This window comes from Bos indicus, chromosome 7 (genome assembly GCF_029378745.1).
Source record: "Bos indicus isolate NIAB-ARS_2022 breed Sahiwal x Tharparkar chromosome 7, NIAB-ARS_B.indTharparkar_mat_pri_1.0, whole genome shotgun sequence".
Lineage (NCBI taxonomy): Eukaryota > Metazoa > Chordata > Mammalia > Artiodactyla > Bovidae > Bos > Bos indicus.
The window spans coordinates 36,040,008-36,053,153 of NC_091766.1; positions in this window are offsets into that span (position 1 = coordinate 36,040,008).

Genomic DNA, 13,146 nt, shown 5'->3' on the forward strand with positions numbered 1-13,146 from the left:
TCATTTCACACCAAAGTTTTCAAAGGGTTGCCTGAGGGAAATAAAATATGTACCAAAATTATCAATCAGTAGCCTCTTTTGGCAAAGATGAACTGAGAGATTTCTGTATTTTAAGGGCCAATGTAGATGAAAGTGAAAAAGTGAAGGTATTAGTCATTGAGCCATGTCTAACTCTTTGTGACCCCATGGATTGTAACCCAACAGGCTTCTCTGTCCATGGAATTTTCCAGGCAAGAATACTGAAATGGGTTGCCATTTCCTTTTCCAGGGAATATTCTCAACCCAAGGATTGAACCTGGGTCTCCTGCATTGCAGGCAGGGAATGAAAGCATACACAAATTTTTCAGCAATATCTTACACACTTGGAGAGAGACAGACATATTTACCTTGGAAATGCATTTATTTATTGTGCCAGTAACCAGCTTATTAGAAAACTCTAACCCCTTGACAGTTGTTCTGAGGATCAGAAACAGTTCTTAGCCAGGTCAGAAGTTAATATCCAAAAAATGCACCACACCCTATTTTTGAAATCTGCTTCATGACCTTCAAGATCTCTGAACCCAGAGTCTGCCTCAAAATGGACTTAATATACACAAGTCAGTACCTGACAGGGATGAGCTTAGAATAACAACCTTCCTTCCTGTGGGAGTCCCAGCTTGCTATCTCTAAGAAACTTCATTACAAAGAACACAGGAACTCACACTGGAGGACAAGCACTTTTAAAACAGTAAGAAATCTGTGTGAAGTAGTCTATAGTCAATATAATATTTCCTCTTCTCCATTCTCTACCTCACTCCTTCTCCTTGCCTCGCCATTGATTCATTTTAGTTCTTGTGAAAAGTAAACAAAAAATATAAAGAATGACAGGAATTCAATCCATAATTGAAGCTTGGGATTTAGTAGAGGGTGGAGTTCAGCCACCTGTCACATCCTGGTTTCAAAACAGAATAAAAATTGATTTCTCTGCATTATGTTGTGGAGACACAATCTTCTGAACCAAAAAGGTTAACTTAAAATTCCTTACTTTGCATTTCCTGCTTGTTTTCTGGCTTTTTTCTGACTCTTACCTATATTCACCTCTGCCTCATCTCTGCCTCTCTTTTCTCTCAACATTTATTCCTCTTCATCCCCTACTGCCACTTTTTATACACCAAGTGACTCTGTTTAATTATTAACATGACCCACAAGTTAAAAAGCAAAAGAGACACATCTTTTAATACCAACGACTTTAAAAAAGGTCTATCTTTAAAAGTGAGTATTTTTAATAAGGTTACTTGAAGATCTAAAGAATTTATGAATACCACATATATGTTCTATATGCACATTTTATAAAATTCTAAAATTTTCCACATGTATGTATGCATGAGTATATACATATATGTACACACACACACACATATATATATACACATATATGTACACACTCATAGGTATATATCAGTGTGTGTATATTTACCTGCTTTGCTTTGAATAATTACAGAACTCTAATTACATAATTTTTAGAATTATGGTAATCATACACATTTCAGATCTCGATGGTCTACAACAAAATAGAGAATGTAAGTTATACAACCTAGAATAGTGCAGCCGGACAGTCTGCTCAAGACGGAGCATTTTTGACAATTTCATCAGCCTCGTTATATGGGAACCTGAGGACTTACATATCTTAATCCATAGTTTGAACATAGTCATTTTAAATGAGTTTTATGATATATCTCGGTTCCTCAAGCTCACTGCTATGGCTAATCTCTGACCCAGGACATATATATATCCAGTGCTGTCATTTTACTTTCTTGTTTCTGTGTCTAGATATTTAAAAAAAAAAAAGAGAGAGAGAGAGAGAGATGTGTTGTTTTTCAACAATGAGAGAATAAATATGGGATGGAGTGTTATATTAAAATGTTAGTCTTCAACTCCAGCCACACCAGTATTTTCCTTTCCCCTATAGTGACTAGTGACTCTCAGCAAAGCAGATACTCTTGGGGAAAAAAGTATTGTTTATGCAAAATAAAATGAACAATTCAGAATGAAGATCTTTTACTAGATCATACACAAATCACTAAAGTAACTAAAAGTGGGGTGTGGACCTGGCTGAATCTAAAAATGATCATCTTAGTCTTTGCAGCAATCCAATTACCATTCATTTATATCAGCAACTTCCTCCTGCCCTGCCTGCATGAATGATTAGGCCCTGCTTTATCTGACTTCCTCTCCCTGAAGGTTTTGAGAATAATAGATTCCTTCCTTGTTTAAAAAAGAAAACAACAACAAATCCTCTTTATAGTGTGTCCCTGAAATATCAGTCATTTCATCTCATCTCAGATTCTGCTTTTTTTTCCAGATCTTATGCCTGCTTCTCTTTTGCTGACCTTCAACAGAGCTCTATCACCAAGACTGTTTTTCTATGAATGACAGTTATTGAAAATTGCTAGAATTGACTCTCATGCTGAAGCTTAAGACTAGTGAAGCCTAATTTTCACTCCTAACTTTTATAGCTCCCCCTGGTACAATTTTGATCTCAGGGTTCTCCAAGCTTCGGAAGGTCATCCTAAGGCCAGGCTACTACATGATTACACAGAATGGACCAATAATCAACTATTTCCTCTAACCATTTCACTGATTTTCTCCTCTTCAAATCCAATCAGAATGAGAACTTATAAATGTTCCCTAGACTCATCCACTAAACTTGCTCAATCAATCTCTTTTCCAAGATTTTTTTCATTTCCTTCTCTTAGGCAACACTTAATTTGATTCAACTTCCCACTTATTTGAACTCCCTCCTTTTTTTAAACAGAAGCAAATAGAATATCCTTTCTCAAATCTCCCATTATTGTATATGAATCCTATTTCAATGTTCACTCATCTTTATTCATCCTTTAGCAACTGCCATGGTCATATTATTCTCACCTCTACTACAAAGCTATAGGTAGAATGTGCTATGTTTATTTCAATATATTTTCTTGGAGTCTCTTTTCTACATGTGTTGCATAGCCATAATTGTTCTCCTCCTAAAGTGTAACCCAACATTTCCAAGAGTTATTTTAATATGACTAGTGATCCAATATCTCTATGAAGAAGTGGGACCATTAAGTTTTTTCTCTTGTGATTGTTTGTTCTTTGTCTTGTTTCATTGTTAATAACTATCTCTCCAAGTATTAATTAAAATTGTCAAAGTCTTCATGATATTTTCTGTATAACCTCATTCTTTCTTGATACCGTCTTCCATGTTTCCTTCACATATAAACACACTCAGATCGAAGCACATACATGTGCAAGTCAGTAGACAAGAAGTAATATGCTTTGGTTGTTTTTGTTTTAGTGCCAATCCATAATAATGAGAAGTGATGGAAAAAGTGGACAAGGATAACGACAGAAACACTACATTCTAGAGCTAAGAATGAGTTTAAGAGGAACAAAATAAAGAGCACTATGACAAAGACCCAAGAGAGAAAAACTGGCTGCTTGTCTTGTAACAGTTTAAATAATAAGACTGAAGTTATAAAAAGCACACTGCAATTTGCATCTACCAGCATTAGTAGACTATTATGGCTTGTCTTGCTCTGTGACCCAGCTGACCTGACAAAGATTATCTACTCTCACACTTCAACTGTAAAGACTGTACATGTACTTGCCTTACAAATTTTTTGAAGCTAGCAACCTAGAAACATGAACCAGAAAATTACTGTATATTTCATCCTCATATTTTTATGCATTTAAATAGCTCAAGTCATTTTTCTTTATTTAACTTCCTACTTATGATAATCATTTACTAGAATGACTCTTTCTTTTTCCAATATAGGAATCTATTACCTTTGAAGCTGAATCAGTATTTTGAATCTGCTTGAATACCATGAAATTGGCATCTACCAAATATTGGATCTAGGAAAAGGTTAATAAAAGTACTATAAATAATTACTATTTTGTGTATTGCCATAATGTGACTGTCACCCAAATTGTACAGAATTCACCTTTTAAGGAAATTTGTCCCTGCACTTTATTTTGTGTCCGTATTTTCATTTTTAAGGCTTCTCATCACCTCACATCTGCATATATATTGTTTCTTTACACCCTGTGATTCTTCATTTTCCCTCTGACCAGTTTGTCTTCTTTTTCTCAATCTTGTCATTCTGGATTTTTATCTTCTCACAAGTGCCAAGGCCTGAAATGAAACTGTTATGTTGTTAAAGTGAAAAGGATGAATATCGTTGTTGAAGAAAATCCTTGTAATACAGTATTGCAGTATCATTTGTTTGAACTTTTTAATATGCCAGATGCTCCCTGAAATTATGATTTTAGAATTAGGAGTGCTATATAGTTTAGAAATTTTCTCTTTTTCCTCTTTCTCTCTCTTTGAAGGTCATCATATTGGAGGATATAAACATGCCGCCCTAAAAGACCGGATGAATGCAAATATTATTGGGTCAGACAATATTCATGGTATGCTATTCATGGTGAAAACACGAAATTTGCCAAAGAATTCAATGGCAAGAGATCAAAGTTAAAACAATATAGATTTAGGGAAGGACTTTTGGCATAGAGTAAGGCATTCTTATGTGATAAATTGTCCTGTTTACTCTAACTGGTTTCCATTTTGTTTGTAGTTTGATTTAGCATCAGAGAAATTTAGCACCCCCAGCTCCCATCCTTTAATATAACTGCTAACATAATCATCAAACCAAACATAGTTTCTTAAAGAATATCTGCAACACATGAGTGGCTATGTGTTGTAGAGATGAAGAGATAAAGGCATGCTCTCCATTCAAAGTGCACTGTACTCCTGAAGATATTTTGACTACTCTTAGCTTACTCAGGAGTAGCAGATTTAAACTCTAAGATACTCTCTCATGTTATTAATGTTGGCTGTCTGATGGGACATGAGAACTTCAAAGCTAATGTTTCACGGATACTTAAACATTTCCCTAAAATCTTCTAGTTACTTAATGTGAAAGAACATTAAATCTACCTATATACCTACTTACCTACCTATCAACATACCTACCCACCTACTATTTATCAGTCTTCTATTTCCTAATCCCTCCTCTTGTCAAACAGCAGAATATACTATACTAGATGATGATGTGACAACAAATAGCATCTCGGGGGCTCCAAAGGAATATGTTTTTTTTGTCTTCTCTCATGTATGCACATTTTGGACAAATGACAGCTCTGCCCCGCATCATCAAACAAGTGTCAGGCTCACGGAGAAGTCTATGATCTCTAGGTTTACAGCAGAAGGACAAAAACAAAAGGCAAATCATGTTATGGTTTTCAAGCCACCCGCTTAAGAAAGATATTCACACTTCTATTTATGAGTCAAAAAGCCACATGTGGATATAACAGGTTGGGAATAAATCCTCTTTTCTCAGGGAGGTTCACTGAATGGCTGCAGAATATGCTGCAAAAAGGAATGAATTCTATCAAACATATAATATTTTGACATGCAAGCAATGTGCATTTAGAGTACCCTTTGTATATTTTTTGTCTAATTTTATTGTGAAAAATTTCAAATATACACCCACGTTGAAAGAATTGGGCAGTGAATTCTCATACACACACCACCTACGTTCTACTATTAACATTTTATTATACTTATTTTGCGACATATTTATTCATGTATCATCCCTTTTTCCTAAACAAAGTAAACTGCAGACATCAAAGTATATTGCAGATATCAGTTTACTTTTCCCCAAATATTTCAGCCTGTACATCATTAATGAGAGTTTAGTATTCATAAAGAGTTTTTCAAATGAAATTTACATACAATGAGGTATATGAAAATAAATATTCATTTCCTGAGTTTTTATAGATGCATAAATCTGTTCAACCCAAACCCCTTTTATTATAGAACATTTCTATAGCCCTAAGCATTTCCCTCAAGCCCTATCAAGTCATTCTTAGCCTCCACCCATTTCCAGAAACCAACACTAATTTAATTCATCTTATCTATTCTAACACTTTGCATAAATGAAATAATATAGTGAGTACCTTTTGTGTAAGGCATATTTTTATTTGGCATTCTTTTTTTGATTCACTCAGTATTATATCTATAGGTTAATTGTAAGAATATACACAGTTTATTCATTCTCATGTTGATGGACATCTCATCTATGCCTTTTTTATTGTTGCTGTTTTTAATTTATTTTTGATTGGAGGATAAACACTTTACAATGTTGCATTGGTTTTGCCTTACAACAATGTGAATCAGCCATAGGAGAAGGCAATGGCAACCCACTCCAGTACTCTTGCCTGGAATATCCCATGGACGGAGGAGCCTGGTAGGCTGCAGTCCATGGGGTGGCAAAGAGTCAGACATGAATGAGTGACTTCACTTTCACTTTTCACTTTCATGCATTGGAGAAGGAAATGGCAACCCACTCCACTGTTCTTGACTGGAGAATTCCAGGGATGGGGAGCCTGGTGGGCTGCCATCTATGGGGTCGCACAGAGTCGGACACAACTGAAGCAACTTAGCAGCAGCAGCAGCATACATATATTACTTCCTTCTTGAACCTCCCCCTCCCAAAACCCCTTCCCAATCCTATCCCTCTAAGTAATCACAGAACATCTGGCTGAGCTCCCTGTGTTTACAGTAACTTTCCACTAGCTGTCTATTTCACATGTGATAATGTATATGTTTCAATGCTACTCTTCTCAGTTCATCTCACCTCCTTCTTCCCCTGCTGTGTCCACAAGACTGTTCAGCTATTTCTAATATTTTAATTATTAATAAAATGTTGTGTACATTTATATACAAGTCTTTTGGTGGATATAAGTTGATATTTCTTTGGGGGTAAGTTCCTATGAGGGGAATCACTGCATCAAATGGTAACTATATATTTATAAGAAACAACCAAAAAGTTTCCCTAAGTGTTTACATTTTAAATCTCCTCTAGCAGTTACTCATTAATGGCCTCACTGATATTTTTAAAATTTTACTATTTTAATGTCTGTGAAGTAGGTTCTCAATGTAGTTTTAATTTGCATATCCCAATTGAACATTGTGCTGGGGATAATTTCATGTACTTATTGGCCATTTATAAGTCATTTTTTATGAAATGTCAAATCAAATATTGCACCAGTTGATTTTGATTGTGTTATTTTTCTTATTATTACTGATTGAATTCTAGAAATAGATAATTTGTCAAAACATGCCTTACAAATATTGTCTTGCTGTACATGGCTTACATTTCATTTTCTTAAAGTCTTTTGGTAGTAAAAATCTTAAGTTTTGATGAGTCACACTTACCACTTTTTCTTTTAAGTTTAATGCTTTTTGTGTCATACCAACAATCTCTATCTGTCTCTAGGTTGTGAAGCTATCTTCTATATTTCCTTCTAGAAGCTTTATACTTATTGAATTCAATTTAGATTCATGATAAATGTCTTATGTTTCATTTCAAGTGATTTCATCGTTCTTTTTTTTTTTTTTTTTTCCAAAAAAATATCTAGTTTTATAAACTAACTCATTTACAAAACAAAACAAAAAATCAACTTATGGTTATCAAGGGGGTGGGAGGTGGGGGATAAATTGGGAAACTGGGATTCACATATACTCACTACTATACATAAAGTCGGAGAAGGCAATGGCACCCCACTCCAGTACTCTTGCCTGGAAAATCCCATGGACAGAGGGGCCTGGTGGGCTGCAGTCCATGGGGTCGTACGGAGTCGGACATGACTGAGCGACTTCACTTTCACTTTTCACTTTCCACTTTCATGCATTGGAGAAGGAAATGGCAACCCACTCCAGTGTTCTTGCCTGGAGAATCCACAGGGATGGGGGAGCCTGGAGAGCTGCCGTCTATGGGGTCGCACAGAGTTGGACATGACTGAAGCGACTTAGCAGCAGCAGCAGCAGACATAAAGTAGATAACTAGTAATAACCTAATGTACAGCACAGGGAACTCTACACAATACTCTGTAGTGATCTATATGGGAAAAGATTCTTAAAAGAGTAGATACATGTATAACTAATGTACTTTGCTTTAGAACAGAAACTAATACAACATTGTAAATCAACTGTACTCTTATAATAATTAATTTTTTAAAAACCTCCTGAAATCATCTCTGCTAAGTACATTTTCAAAAACTCAAAAAAATAAAACAATCTAGTTTTCATAGCACTAGATGTTAGAACACCATTTCCCTCCAGCATGGTAGTACCCTTTTGAAAATCAACTGGCCATATATATGTGAGCTCATATTTTGATTCTCTGTATTTATACCAATATTATATTGCCTTGAAATGTAGTTTTCATTTAAGTACTGAAATAAAGCGTGTGTGTGTCCTCCAAATATGTTTTTATTTTTCAAATCTATCTGGCTATTCTAAGTTCTTTGCACTTCTAACTGAAGCTTTAAAATCAATCTTATGATTTCTACCAAAAAAAACCCCAAAAATCTTTCTGTGATTTTGGTTGAAACTGTACTAATACTATCAACTTGAGGAGAGAGGACAGTGTGATAGATTAAAGACAGCCACAAAATTTTACTACTCCTCCTGTTAAGAGAGAGTTTCTCCCCTTTAATCTAGGGCTGGCATAAGCAATAGAACACGGAAGCAGTGACTCAGTGACTTCTGTAGTTGGGTCACAAAAATACCATGAATTCTACCTGATACCTGAGTTTCCACCTAAGGTGTATGTCTCATCACTTTGGGAAAGTCAGCTGGACATCTTTACCTTATTCCCAATTTTAGGGTAAAAATGTTCAATATTTTTCCATAGCATAATACTAGATATAGGATTGTCATATATGTTGTTTATTGTGCTTGGATGGATGATGGCTCCCCTTACCAAGATGTTTAAATTCTAATTCCTGTGACCTGCAAATATATTATCTACACGGTAAATGATATTCTAAATATAAGTAAAGATTTTGAGATGTGTAGATCATCCTGGATTATCCAGGGGGCCCAATACAAAAAACAAGAGTCTTCATAATAGGGAACTGGAAGGAACAAGGATAGGAAAGGAATATACAGGGACAGAAGCAGAGGTGGAAGTGATGCAGTCTTAAAATGGAAGAAAGAACCATAAGCTAAGGAATGCAGGCAGCCCTTAGAAAATGGAAAAAGACTAAAGAGCCTCTGAAGTATCCAGAAAACAATACAGCCCTATGACACCTTGATTTTAGATTTCAGACTTTCGAATCTGTAGAAGATAATATTTTATTATTTTAAGCAGATAAATTTGTGGCAATTGGTTCCAGGTGCAATGAGGAAATAATTCCAGATTTAGAAATAAAAATGTTACTGCAAGAACAATATTAAAACCAAATGGTAAAAGTGAGCATTGTCTTATTCCAAGTTTTAGGGAGAAAGTTCTTAACATTTCACCATTAAGCATAATGAAAGATGTATACACACACATACACACACACACACACATCTTTTATCAAAATTGCAAGGAGAAATATCAACAACCTCAGATATGCAGATGATACCACCCTAATGGCAGAAAGCAAAGAGAAACTAAACAGCTACTTGATAAAGGTGAAAGAGAAGAGAGAAAAAGCTGTCTTTAAAAAATATTCAAAAAACTAAGATCATAGCATTCAGTCCCATCACATCACAGCAAATAGATGGGGGGAAAGTGGAAACAGTGACAGATTTTATTTTCCTGGGCTCCAGAATCACTGCAGACAGTGATTGCAGCCATGAAAGTAAAAGATGCTTGTTACTTTGGAAGAAAAGCTATGACAAATCTAGACAGGGAATTGAAAAGCAAAGGCATCACTTTGACAGCAAAGGTCCATATAGTCAAAGCTATGGTTTTTCCAGTAGTCATGTACAGATGTGTGAGTTGAACTATAAAGAAGGCTGAGTGCCAAAGAACGGATGCTTTCGAACTGTGGAGCTGAAGAAGACTCTTGAGAATCCATTTGGAGTGCAAGGAGATAAAACCAGTCAACCTTAAAGAAAATCAACCCTGAATATTCATTGGAAGGACTGATGCTGAAGCTCAAATACTTTGGCCACCTGATGTGAAGAGTGGACTCATTGGAAAAGACCATGATGCTGGGAAATATTGAAGGCAGGAGGAGAAGGGGTGACAGAGGATGCAACAGATGGATGGATGACATCATCAACTCAGTGGACATGAGTCTGAGCAAACTCTGGGAGATAGTGAAGGACAGGGAAGCCTAGCATGCAACTTAGGGACTGAATAACAACAATATCTTTTATCAAGTTTAGAAAGTTCTCTTCTAACTGTGAGTCTTCTCATCATAAATGGATATGAATTTTACCAAGTTGTTTTTTTCCTGCATCTATTAAGATGATAACATGAATTGTATCTTTGTTTTATATAAATTTCATTGATTGATTTTTGAATTGTATTTGGGATACATGCTTACTTGTATTGTAATAGTTTTCATTTCTTTTTTCTTTTCATATGGTCCTTATTTAAATTTGCTGATATTTTCAGGAGGCTTTTACATCTATATTCAAAAAGATATTTACCTATAACTTTTGTTTTTTATCATCTCTTTACCTTGTTTTGGTGTTAGGTTATACCAGTGAAAAATTCAGAAATTGTTTCTTCTCCTTTATTCTGAGTTTATGTAAGGGCATATATATCTTAAATGCTAGAAGAATACATCACTTAAACCATTAATCTGTAAAAACGATTATGACTATAAATTTAAGTATAGGCTTATTCTTCTGGAGAAGGGATAAGCTACCCACTCCAGTATTCTTTGGCTTCCCTGGTGGCTCAGCTGGTAAAGAATCCACCTGCAATGGGGGAGACCTGGGTTTGATCCCTGGGTTGGGAAGATCCCCTGGAGAAGGGAAAGGCTACCCACTCCACTGTTCTAAGCTGGAGAATTCCATGGACAGTCCATGGGGTCGCAAAGAGTTGGACACGACTGAGCAACTTTCACTTCACATAGGCCTATTCAAATTTTTATTTCTGTGTGTAAATTTTAAATGCAATTCTTAAGAAATTTGCCAATTTTGATTTATTTATTAAATGTATTGGTATAAACTTTTTGGGAAACAAATGGTCCTTTCATATTTTGACATGATCAGGGCTTTCAGAAGAAAAATCTACTGGCAACCTGGGTTAAAGGATCCGTGAAAGGCAAACAATCCTTGGCAGCTATTTCTAAGTAAGAGAGGTCTCCGGAGACATTCACATGCTTACATCCCCTTTAGCCATTTGTTTGCATTCCAAAGTGTATTGAACCTAGGAAGCTTCCCCACCTCTCCACTAGCAGGAATTGCTTAACTCTTGTGAGTTCATTCTGCCTTTCCAGAAAGAAGAGAATTAGCTGTTGTGTCAAACATATAAGCCTCAAATTTGTATCTTTAAGCTCCTATCTTGTGTCATGGACACCTCCATACGTACAGGTGATATCTGCCCTCAGTGTACCACTTCATGTGGAGTTGGGGTATGGGGAACCTATCCTAAGAAGCTTTCAAAGTAAATAATAGGTATTCTCTCTGATTTGAATCCCTATGTTTTGTCAGGATAAAAATACATAACAGATGCAAAAGCTTTAACAATAGTTCTTCACACCATTCTGAGTTGTATCTAGATGTGCTTTTCGTTCGATGCACGATACTGGATTCTTGGGGCTGGTGCACTGGGATGACCCAGAGGGATGGTACGAGGAGGGAGGAGGGAGGAGGGTTCAGGATGGGGAACACATGTATACCTGTGGCAGATTCATTTTGATATATGGCAAACCCAATACAATATTGTAAAGTTAAATAAAATAAAATTTTAAAAAAATGTGCTTTTCTTTCTGTTCACCTTACTAAGTGCTCACTAACTTGCTTGTATATCAAAATTAATGCATTTTATTAAATGCTGCTGCTGCTAAGTCGCTTCAGTCGTGTTCGACTCTGTGCAACCCCAGAGACGGCAGCCCACCAGGCTCCCTTGTCCCTAGGATTCTCCAGGCAAGAACACTGGAGTGGGTTGCCATTGCCTTCTCCAATGCATGAAAGTGAAAAGTGAAAGTGAAGTCGCTCAGTCCTGTCAGACTCCTAGTGACTCCATGGACTGCAGCCCACCAGGCCCCTTCATCCATGGGATTTTCCAGGCAAGAGTACTAGCGTGGGTTGCCATTGCCTTCTCCGTTTTATTAAATGGCAAAATTCAAATACTTTTTCAATATTTGCCCAATGCCCTCCAACCACTGCCTTCTTTATTGCCATGTTTTACAGCTGTTTACAGAAGGAGAAGTGGTTCAGAATCAGTTACTCCTTAATGGCCTGAAGGAGCATTGCAACCATCCATTTAAATAGTGATGGCTCTGAAATCAATGTATTTGGCCAGATTCCCTCTTCTAATTCCCTCTTCTTTTAATACATATGGTCAATTCTCTACAGGTTAACCATATGATGTCCCACATTGAGTTATCTCAAATTCAAAATTTGAGTCCACGAATAGGCTAATTTGCTCTTCCATCAATATTCTTTCCTTTTATTCTTTGTATCAGAGAACAGCATCACAAATTATCCATACTTCCATGACAAATATGTGAACATCAGTCTAAAATGCATCATTGTGGGGCACAGAATAATGGCCCTCCAAAGTGTTCACATCCTAATCTTTGGAACCTGTGAAACTGTTACCATGCATAGCAATAAAGAGCTTGAAGATGTGATTTATGCAAAATATTTGAGGTAAGATTATTGTGGTTTATCCTGGTGGGTGCAGTGTACTCAAAGGGTCTTTAAATAGCAGAAGTGAGTCATAAAGCGGAGGTCAGAGAGAGGATTTTGAAGATGCTATGTAGCTGGCTTTGATGATGGAGGAAGGGGTCATGGACCAATGGATGTAGGAGTCCTCTAGAAACTGGAGAAAGCAGAAAATAGATGCTCCCTTAGAGTCTCCAGAGAAAAACAAAACAAAACAGAGCCCTCTGTCACTTTGTGTTCAGCCCAGTAAAACCCTTCCAGGCTTTGATCTCCAGAACCATAAGATAGTAAGTGTACGTTAATTCACTAAGTGTGTGGTAATTTGTTACAGTATCAATAGAAAACTAATATAATCAACAATCTCCAACTCCTGTAGAAACTCTCTCACTCTCTTCCTTCCTTATCCAATGTCACTGATTATTCAGGCTCATCCCCAGATCTACTTCACTGGCCTTGAATCCTGTCTCCCTACTACCAGTTAACCTGCAGCATCC